We start from the raw sequence: 9,889 nt of genomic DNA, 5'->3' as shown, positions 1-9,889 counted from the left end.
CCATGTTGGTGTCGTTTGCCGCTTCGGATCCGCGGTCCCTTCTCTTCTTACGACGTTCGTTGCCACGATGTTGCCGGCTACCCGAAACATTTGGGTGTCTCCAATCGTCTTCATCATCATCATTGTGGGCGAGGCTACCGCACGTGATCTTCGCCATCAGCCCACTGTTGGCGATCTACATCTACTTGGTTATGGTCTTCGGCTTCAGGCGACCGAGCTCTTCGACGTAGAACTCCCGCCGGATGCCATCACTGAAGGCGTCGATTGCCCTGTCGATGGAGACATTTTCGGTTGCGTTTAGGAGCTTGGTGAAGCGCCCGATGTACGAGCGCATAGATTCCTTCTGCTTCTGGCTGCATTGGCGTAGTTCCTCGATTCATATGGGCCTCTTGTACGTGGCCTGGAAGTTCTTAAGGAAAGCATCGACTAGGTCGTTCTAGGATCTGATGGATCCGCGTGGTAGGCCCCTTAACCATGCTTGTCCCGAATCCTTGAGGTATAGCTACAGGCACTGCATTGCTGGAACTTGGTTCCCATTATGCGGTATCATAGATTGAACATAATCTTCTATCCTTGCCCTCGGCTCCTGCTGGCCGTCGTACTTGTCGGCGTCAGAGGGTGATGGCTTGAACCTGCGGGGTGGCATCGACTCCCGGATCTTGTAGCTCAAACAATCGGCACCACGAAGCTCGTCATCATACTCCTGAGATTCTTCAGAAGTGTCACCTTCGAAGCCGACGCGTGCAGCGCGTCAGCGGTGGGCGTTGTTGATCTTGCTCTGCGTGATGTCGTCACGGGCGTCCATGGCGGGTGACCATTTTCGGGAGTCGTCGCTTCACTGTGGAGATCTGTCGGGAGACCGCGAAGATCGTTGTCGGGAACCGCTACCACGGCGAGGGGATTTGTCGGCTTGAGCAAATGTTTTCTATTTCCTAGGTGTGAGCTCCTCGCCTATGATAACGATGCTTTCCATGGCAACCCGATGAAGCGGTACCCTAGATCGTTGGATGCTGGAGGGCTGTTAATCAGATATACCGCGAGGTGCGCGGTTGCCCCTTCTGCTATTTTGGGCCTAATGATGCCCGAAGTGTCCATCGTCATGAAGGAGTTTGAGAGGTTCGATGTGATTTCCCTTGTGTCTCTTTCTAAGAGGCGCGAGATGCGCGGGCGATACTTGCCGCGGTGCTAGTTGCTCCTAGAGCCGATGCTTCCAAGGGAGGAGAGTTCCGCGCAACGCTCACTTGCAGGTCGGCTGCCCGCCGACGTCGATTGAGTTCTGCTTGCTTGATGGCTTTACAATACGCCATATTTACTCATGTTTAAACCCTTAGCTAAGTCAAGAAATTGACTAAGTTTACCTCTCAACTTGCCACTAATGCCTAATCAATGCAAAGATGTGCAATCTCTTCTATTTTTTGATGTTGTGCAGGAAATCACATCATAATGGTGAATGGACCTGCAATTACTGAAGAAAATCTTGTCATGAGCATGGCTGGCAAAGTTGACTACGCTCGGAAAGGCGGTTCCTGTGGCTTTAACAGGCATCCATACGACCTGCGGCTGCGTTCCCGAGGTCAAACACTATAAAACTCGTGAAGGGACCGGCGCTGAAAAGAGAGCCATTCGTGGCCAAATAGAGGCGCCATCCACCAGATCCATCTGCACCACACCAAAGGAGATCCATCACCATATTTCATCCATTCCATCTCCCATCTCAATAGCCATAGCCATCACCATTGTAATAGAGATCTCCTTTGAGAATTGGCGACCATAGTATGAATATTGTGATTTCAATCTAAGTATTTTGCGCAATGATTTCTATCTTTGTATTTGATCTTGGTATTATGTGTGAGTAGTCCTCACGGGCTACGGGTTGGGGTGAATCCTCGCAGCATTCATGTGCATCTAATATTATTTTATGTGTAAGTATTGAATAGGAGTTTTGCCATCTTGTATCCTTGTCTCTTTGCCTCTTCTTGATGATTTGCAGGTACCCATATCATTCGAGTCGATCAAGGGAAGAGGTGGGATGAGTGGACAACGGTGTGCTACCACGAAACCTCAGTGATAGAAAGGGGAAAGTAATGGCACATGTTTAGTGATTCATTCGGGATCATAGCACAATCATCTAGCTTAAGGCTTTGGTTTGTATTTACTTAAAAACTGGGTTGCTAGCGGCTGTAAGGACAATGGTTGGACCCTTAGGCTCTTGTCACCTCTGGATTTAGGGGCAAGGGTATTTGTGGATGTGCTACTCACAAATATCTTATCTCTATTTTATTTGTTACACATGTGAGCTTTATCTATATATGTATGCATAGCTGCAGGTGAAACCTTAACCCTGGCCTATTTCCATCATTGAACACAACCCCCTTAAAAGTAAACTAGATAGGTCTGGTAAACTTAAGATAAAATACACTAGAAACTCTTGTAGATCTTTCCTTCACACCATTTAGGAGTGCTTCCCAAGGTTCTATTAAACCTAGATCTTCTAGGGAAAACGCTTATCATACTATAATTCATAATCCGGGTCGAAGGTATCAACCCTTTTTCTGGCGCCGCTTTCGGGGAAGCAATTTTCCTATTCTAGTAAGGTTACTAGAGACCTTGTTAGTTATCTTATTTTTAGTTTTCAGTTTTTATTTAATGTTATTAGTTTACTGTTTTGCTCTTTACTTGAAAACACACAGAAATAGTTACTCGTTCTTTTTCAGTCATATAAGAAAATACTAAAAAGATAATCACTCTAGCAGAAAAGAAGCTTGAGGAATATGCTATCCCTAATGATGATTATATTCGTGCACCCATAACTCAACCCGTTGTTAACTATGGAATTAAACCTAACCTTTTAAGTTTAGTTCAGCATAACCAATTTGGAGGCTCAGCCACTGAGGATTCAGGTATGCACTTAAACACATTCACTGAAATATGTGATATGATGTGCCTTCAAGATGTTGATCCAAATGCTATTAAATTACACTTGTTTCCTTTTTCATTAAGAGGAAAGCAAAGGACTGGTTGCTAGCTTTGACTAAGAGCAGTATAACTTCATGGGATGAATGCACTAATATATTTATGACTAAGTTTTTCCCACCAGCAAAGACTATGCAACTGCATTCTAACATTATGATGACCCACAAGTATAGGGGATCGCAACAGTCTTCGAGGGAAGTAAAACCCAATTTATTGATTCGACACAAGGGGATCCAAAGAATATTTGTAAGCCTTAACAGCGGAGTTGTCAATTCAGCTGCACCTGGAAACAGACTTGCTCGCAAGAATTTATCAGTAGCAACAGTTTTATAGCAGTAGCAGTAGTGAAATATAAGCAGCAGTGTAATAAAGACAGCAGTAGTGATTATAGTAAACAACAGAATTAAAATACTGTAGGCACAGAGATGGATGAACGGGCGCTGCATGGATAAGAGAACTCATGTAGCAATCAAGGCAGGGCATTTGCAGATAGTAATAAAACAGTATCCAAGTACTAAACAACCATATGCATGTATTCTGTATATAGTCGTATGTGCTCGCAATGAGAATCTTGCACAACATCTTTTGTCCTACCAGCCGGTGGCAGCCGGGCCTCTAGGGAATCTACTGGTAATTAAGGTACTCCTTTTAATAGAGCACCGGAGTAAAGCATTAACACTCCGTGAACACATGTGATCCTCATATCACCGCCTTCCCCTCCGGTTGTCCCAATTTCTGTCACTTTGGGACCTCAGGTTCCAGACAGCAATATGTGTATACAACTTGCAGGTAAGATCATAAAACAATGAATATCATCATGAATCAATAACATGTTCAGATCTGAAATCATGGCACTCGGGCCCTAGTGACAAGCATTAAGCATAACAAGTTGCAACAATATCATAAAAGTACCAACAACGGATACTAGGCACCATGCCCTAACAATCTAATGCTATTACATTAACAATCTCATCCAATCCCTACCATCCCCTTCAGCCTACAGCGGGGGAATTACTCACACATGGATGGGGGAAGCATGGATGGTTGATGGAGAGGCGTCGGTGGTGATGATGGAGATGATCTCCTCCAATTCCCCGTCCCGGCAGGGTGCCAGAATGGAGTTTCTGGTCCCGAGACGGAGTTTCGCGATGGCGGCGGAGTTCTGGATGTCTTCTGGAAATTTCGTCGAACCCCCCTGCGTTTTTAGGTCAGAGGCCTTAAGTAGTCCATAGGGGAGCGTTGGAGGCTGGCCGAGGCGGCGCCACCATAGGCCGGCGCGGCCCAGGGGCCCACCGCGCCACCTGGTGGTGTGGGCGCCTCGTGGCCCCCCTCCATCTCGTCTTCTGGCTCCGTCAATCTTCTGTGAAAATAGGCCCATTGCAATTATTTCCGGAGATTTTCCTGAAAGTTGATTTTCTGCACAAAAATAAGACACCAGGGCAATTCTGCTGAAAACAGCGTTAGTCCATGTTAGTTGTATCCAAAATACACAAATTAGAGGCAAAACAATAGCAAAAGTGTTCGGGAAAGTAGATACGTTTTGGACGTATCACATTACAGGTTTTAGACAAGAAGACCGCGAGCCACTAGCGCTTGCATGGGAAAGGATGAAGGAAGCCACCATGAACTGTCCAAGTCATGGAATGGAGGATTGGTTAATCCTACATTTATTTTATATTTTATAATGATCTTAACCCAGTGTCAAAGTCTATGCTTGACACTGCAGCAGGAGGAACATTCATGAGCAAGCCAGTTGAACTAGCAAGGAGGCTTCGAGATGATATGCAAAGAAACCATGCCCAATGGCATGTAGACAGATCCTCCTCAAGAAAGGTGAATGCAATCACGGAAGGTAACAATGATGAACTTAGTTCGAAGGTAGATGAGCTTTTACATATTCTCAAGGGTAAAGAAACTACCCAAGTTATTGCCATCGCCGATACTAAAGTTGACGAAATAGACTTCATAGCAAGAAATCCTTATAACCCTGCATGGAAGAGTCATAACTGTGGCTCTAATTTTCCTAGACAATATAATAATAAGGGATTTCTATTTTCGTGCCCTCAGTTCCTTATTTGTGCTCAGTTTTCCCCAGCTCCTTAGTTTTTCCTCAGTTTCCCCAAGTGCTTGTTTGAAACCCGCAGAAGCAGCTCAGACGGCAGGATTCCCGTTAAGTTGATCGTTCTGTGCTGACGTGTGGGGCCGGGTCGTGTTGGCCCACGTCGCGTGGGGCTGGTAGAAAGGGACTGTGTGGGACAGGACGAGATAGCGTTTGGTTGCATGTGAGGAGGAGCTGGGTTTTGTCTCTCTCGGCCCAAATTGGCATTTTTAAGAGCAACTTTTCCCCTCTTTCTCTCTCTGTCTTTTTCACCAAATTAGTATCAAATCTAGAGAAGCTTCTATTTCTGTCTTTCTTCAATTACGTATGCCTTTTCTCCCTCATTTTTTGCCCAATATGGCAGCAAATCTAGTAGCAAATCTAGAAGCTAGTATATGATAAATTCACAGCAGCATAATCTGAAAACTAAGTATAATACATAAACTGCATACAGCAGCCAATAACGTTGTTAGTTTTCACGACAAACTACGCTGAAAAAAATACAAGACGCACGCAATGTATGGACAACAAGAAGATTAGGATACCCCAAGATGAATGAATTTGTTCTTCATTCCTCATATATTTCTTCGTCGCTCCATTCGTGCATTACCCCAAGGAAATATTCATTGAACTCCTTCCGTCTGCAGTGTGCGGCCAATACATCCTCCAAACGGTATGGCCTGTGTTCATTTGTCATACTATAGTTTCCTATCTATCCACACGTAGTGGCCACTCATCCCAGGCCTTTGTATCATGAGAATACTCTCTGATATAACCCAAATCCGTGTAGTAGATGCAGCCAGGTTGAAGTGTCGGGTGCACTCTGGTGTCGACGGAGATACACCGGATATAATTCACGAAGAAGGCATTACTGCCAATGTTACTGACCGGATGGAGAGAGCTGCTCTGAGTGTCCACACGGTACACCAATGATTTGCCCGCCAAAGCCAGGTTGACCAACAACACAAGCAACAGATCACCATCCGACTTCACAAGGTAGAACTTCTCATTTCCAAGTTCTGGAAATGAAATTAGTGTCTCCATCTTGACAGTGCTCGCGCGCTGCTGCAACTGTACATTGGTGCACACTATTCTTCCGGACTCAAAACTGTCCGCAGCTACTGCATACAGTTCACCATTGAACGGGGTAATGCAACGCAGCCAATGGTTCTCGATCGAAAATCTTTCTTCTCCCCAATCTTCATATATATCCTTAGTTGGAATGCTCTCATCGACCCAACCAATTTCCGGCGGGTAATGTGCGGCAACGAAGACCATAGTCGGGGATTTGATTACAGCGACTGAATCCAGAAAAACAGATGGCATCTGCGCCTCAAACATAGTGTTCGATTTCTTTGTGAGTGGGTTCAGAAGCCGTATCTTGTGCGGCGGGTTCTTCTGGGCAAGCACAATGACGCCACGGCAAAAGCCGACGAAGTACTATCTAAAATATATTGATGAAGATAACATTCAGCACTAAGATGTTTAAGATTGAAAATAAAAAGGTAGATTAACCCTATAGATATGGAGGAATATGAACCTTGCATGAACTTCCGATAGATCTATGGTGACGTAGCGTGATGTGCCGAGTTGGAGGAAGGTGAACTCAGCGACGCGTGGAAGGGCGTGGTCTAGCATGATCCATTCGTGCAGGTGCACGTCGGGCTCAGGTAAACCTGAGCGCCAATTTCTACAGACTTGCCTCATAGCAGAGTAGGTGTCCGCGTACTCCTCGTTCGCTAGTAAGCATTCGCCGATCTTGTGAAGTGGTCCATCAGCCGAGAGAGAGGCCCAGTTCACGGAGGCGCCGCGCTTGGATGCGCCGCCCTCGGAGGCGACTGGCTCGGTGGCGATGGGCTCGGATGTGACGGGCTCGGAGGCGACGGCCGCCGACGCATTCTTCTTCTCCATCGCCGGCAGGGTAGCGCGCGTACGGCGGTTGGGGTTTTTTCGATTTGGAGAAGTTGATGGGATGTGAGAGGCGTGGTTTCGTGCGTGAGCGAGAATGAGACGTACTGTGTGCAGAGGGAGGGAGAGAGGGGCTTACGCGTCCTAAATGCGACCCGCGTCCTACGCGTCCACTATTGCACGTCTGCACCGCGACACGCGTCAACAATGGCACATCTTCCACTTCTGCACCGCAACACACGTCCTCGAGTCTAACCATGGAAATTTAGATATACTCAGGTATACCCTCGAGTCATATACTAGCATTTTTTGTGTGCTCAGTTTTCGCCTTGAGTGGTAATACTGGCTAGTGCAATATACTCAGTTTTACCCTCAAGTGGCTGGTCAACAGAGAGTCAACAAATGGGATTAACTAGTTAAATGAGTTATTTAATGTGCAAAAAAATCCGAAAAAGAGTGGCACTTACTCATGGAGTATTTACCACAAATTGCCACTTCTCAAATCATAGATAAATCAAGTTTTACCACAAACTGCCACTTCTCAAATCACCTAGTAGCTATGAAGGTGCATGGTTTTCCACAATAAGCCCTACGCAAAACAGCTTTCCCCAAAACATACTTTGTCTGAATGAGGCCATAATTTTCACACTCATGTATATTTGTATTGCAAATAGTTTGAAGTAGGCCAAGATGGGTTTCATTGTACAAAACATGCATTTTGAAAGATTGTTGCACTAGCCAATTGAACCAAAAGTCCGAACTAATGGAAAGAGACTACGCAGTGTATTTATATTCAACACCCCCCCTCACGTCTAGGCTATTTTAGTCTTTAGCGTGGGTTCAGTGCGGGCCGCAGAATCTTTTTTTCTTTTGTTTTTAAAACTGCGTGACCAGGGTCTTGAACTTGAGACCTCTTGGCTCTGATACCATGAAAGATTGCTGCACTAGCCAATTGAACCAAAAGTCCGAACTGATGGAAAGAGACTAGGCAGTGTATTTATATTCAACACATTTTTCATTTTTTAAATCTCATATTTGAATCCCTTAGTCTGTTTACTACTCACTTGCCCTTGGTTTCTTGATACTACTCATTTTTTCCCTCTTCCTTCACAAATTCTCACAGACGCCCAACATAGCCCTGATTGGTCTAGCCCATGTCACGCGGATCATGCCCGCCGACCGTTGATCGTATGATTTAATGGGCAGGATAACCCCTATCTCTCTCTGGTCGGGGCCACCACCCTCTCCCTCTCTCTGTCGGCAGTTAGCTTCCACCCTCTATGTATGCTAAAGGGCGGTTACCCAGTACGCTAAAGTTTGGTTTTCTTTATTATTTTTCACGAGCTAAATTATAAACTCTTTTAGGCATTATTTTTCACGCAAAAAATGATAAACCATCACCGATTTGTACTTTTCACGCAAAAAAATGATACACCATCACCCATTTGTTGTAGCCATTACTTTTCACGCAAAAAATGATACACCATCACCAATTTGTTGTAGCCATTACTTTTCACGCAAAAAATGATACACCATCACCCATTTCTTGTAGCCATTACTTTCCACGCAAAAAATGATGAACAATCACCGATTTCTTGTAGCCATTACGATAAAATGATAAACTATCATGAATTACCATTTCTTTTAGGCATTACTATTCACGGTAAAATGATAAACTATATCACGAAGTTCCATTTTCGTCAAGATTGTCCGCATTACTTTTTTGTTGAGATATACTCCCTCCGTCCACAAATAAGTGTACTTTTAGCTTTTGTACCAAGTCAAATATTTTTAGTTTTGACCAACCGTAAATAAAAAAGTAGCAACATATATGATGAGATTTTGGTATAATTTGAAACTACATTTCAAAACGAATCTCGGGATGACTACCCCCACAACGGACATGTCATCCTTAATTTATTGTGTAAACCCCCACAACGGTCACCTCCTCCTTAATTTATTGTGTAAACCCCTACAACGGTCATCTCTCCCTTATAAACACCCACAACGGCCATCCCTTATGTCAATAGGTTCCGCCTCTCTCTTCTTCGTTCACATACACTTGATCCATTGCCATGGCTTCCACGTCTCGGACGCGGACCGGAAGGGGAAGGGGAAGGGGCGGCCGGGGTGGTGGATCATCATCATTGCCACCACCACCGTCAACACTGCCATTGATCATAGAGGAGTTCTTCATCGTCGTCTATGAAGACCCTTTGGTCAAGAAGGTACGTAAGCGTTCCCACATATATGATGCATGTGATTAATTATGCACATGTTCTAAAAAACCTTTAATTTCAAACGATCGGCGCTCGATCTCTTTGCAGGCACTCCCAAAAAAATTTGCGGACTATCTTGACGGCCAGGAGCCAGCTAAGGTGTATCTGCGAGCAGCTGACTGTGGTCCTCGTCTCTGGACCGTGGAGGTCCTATTTGACGGTCAAGGCCGGATGTACCTCGACAAGGGCTGGGAGAATTTCACCATCGCGCACGGTGTGGATTTCGGCTGCTTCGTACACTTCAAATATGAAGGCGATGATGTGCTCACAGTGAAGGTGTTCGACGGAACAATGTGCAGGAAGTACTACTACTCGGACAACGAAGATACTGACGATGAAAGCGACGACGACGTGAAGCCATGCATCCATCCCCTTTAGATAAGGGGATTATGACCAAGAATATATATGTAGCTTCATATGCATCGGTTTAGAGATCTAGCTATTTTCCTATATATTATGCATTTAAAAAATTATATCGCAATTTCCACCATGATTCGAGCACCACAGCCTCCAAACGATGCTGATATCGGCATGGTCAGAACGGCTATGCTCGCCGCCACTGCTAGGTCGCCGTCGGGAAGCACCATGTTTAGCATAAGATTCACTTTAGATTAAGCTGTGAAAATAGTCA

This window comes from Lolium perenne, chromosome 2 (assembly GCF_019359855.2).
Source record: "Lolium perenne isolate Kyuss_39 chromosome 2, Kyuss_2.0, whole genome shotgun sequence".
NCBI classification, from domain to species: Eukaryota; Viridiplantae; Streptophyta; class Magnoliopsida; order Poales; family Poaceae; genus Lolium; species Lolium perenne.
Note: the sequence above shows the minus strand (reverse complement) of the source record.